General features: G+C 36.3%; 1 protein-coding gene across 4 annotated transcripts in view; it reads left to right on the top strand.

Annotated features, from left to right (window-relative positions):
- wdr7 (WD repeat domain 7) overlaps positions 1 to 1,759 on the top strand; it is a 141,354-nt gene that overhangs the window by 50,814 nt on the left and 88,781 nt on the right. The window lies entirely within an intron of this gene.

The raw sequence follows: 1,759 nt of genomic DNA on the forward strand, positions 1-1,759 counted from the left end.
TAGTGTATGACCAAGTACCGCGAGAGCGATAAGAGAGCAGACGGATCCTTATGCTTTCGCGGTTGATGTCATACACTCATCCTGCGCAGCGCTGCTTCAAATCGAACGAGGGAGGCGAGACGCGAGTACGAGTAATTAAAAATGCTCCAACTACTTTAAAACTAAAAATAATAATGTGCATTTGATCAGATATAACTGCAGTACAAGATTATGAGAGTTAACTTAAACTAAATAATAGTTTAGTTTTTTTTTTATTTTATCTTATCAAATCAGAGGAACTATTATTTGGCCAAACAGCCATTTCCATGTAGATTCAGAATATTTTTAGCAATTCCTGCATTAAAAAAATAAAAAGAAATAGTTAAGCATTAACTAATATTAATAAATGCTGTAGAAATATTTTCATGTTCATTTTTAGGTCATGTTAACTAAAGATACAAACAAAACCTTATTGTAAAGTGTTAACCGTGTTTCAATTGTACAGTATGCATAGTTTAAAAAAAAATGCTTATTTAATTTTTATTTATTTTATTTCTTTTTTTTATAAAAAATATGAAAAAGAAAATTTCGTACTGCAAAGATTAATTTCTACTTTTTTTTTATAAATGTATTTTTTTTTTTAAACATTAATGATTTGTTGTAGAAAGAGGGGAAGTGACTACTCACCTTAATGTTGTTCTAAAGGCTTATTACTTAACACAAAAATGGCAGAGAATGGTGACTTTAGTTTTTTTTTTTTTTTTTTTTTTTTAGGGGTTTCTTCCCATCTTGCATGAAAAGATGATCAGGTCTCTAGATAATGACTCTGGTCCCTCCTTCAATGCAAGTGTGTGGGATTTGTTTCATCGTCCAGCAGGTGAAAATGCTTGTTTTTTTTTTTGCATTCAAGCCTTGTTAGAGAAGTTCTAGATAACACACAGCACAGAAATGGTCCTGTTTAGTGCACGGTGTCTGTCTAAAGCCAGTTAGTAACACACACTCGCTCTTCCTCAACACGTGTCCTAATTTGTCCCCCGTGCGGAGCAGCTATTGTTCATGCACAATAGAGGAGGACTGTGAATAATGGTTTGTGTAGAGCTGCACACGCCACACGCCTGTCCGACTCATTCAGAGGGAAGTGGCTTCTGTCGTGCTTCTCTTTGACCAGAAGGGCCTGCAGCGTTTCTTTCTCATGCTAAAAGTCTTTGACTGGACAAAACCGCAGCGAGAAGCGTCCTGACACGCGCCTGTCCGATGAATTCTCACGCCGAGCAGGAAAATGTTATGAAAGAGCGAGAGAGAGAGCGCGAGTCCTCTGAGACGTGCTGAGATTATTGATCTAACACTTCTCTTTAGGTTTGTACACATAATGAAAGTTATTCACCGCGTGTAGCGTTTTCTCCCTCCTCTCGTTTCCTCTTATTGATCCGGACGGGTTTGTGAAACTGTGCTTAGCTTGTGTTATTAAGTGTTTTTTAATGGAGTCGTTCTTTAAATCGTGTGCCGAGATAAAAGCCGAGCGTGTGCCGGAGGAAGCAGGGATTTAGAGAAACAAACGCCGGCGTTTTTAGTAGATTTGGCCTTGTGTTACTGAGCTTTCGGGATGAAGGAGCAAGTTTCTGTCTGAGAGTGTTGAAGAGGCCTGTAGATTATTTTGGTCAACAGGGAAACGGATATCAATTTTATTTTAATTGTCATGTTTTTAAATTCACTTTTTTTAAGTGAAAGAATTATTTTATTTTAATGATTTTTAAAAATTATAATTGTTAATTGAATTTTA

The sequence above is a fragment of the Sinocyclocheilus anshuiensis genome, unplaced genomic scaffold (genome assembly GCF_001515605.1).
Source record: "Sinocyclocheilus anshuiensis isolate Anshui unplaced genomic scaffold, SAMN03320099.WGS_v1.1 scaffold1151, whole genome shotgun sequence".
NCBI lineage: Eukaryota > Metazoa > Chordata > Actinopteri > Cypriniformes > Cyprinidae > Sinocyclocheilus > Sinocyclocheilus anshuiensis.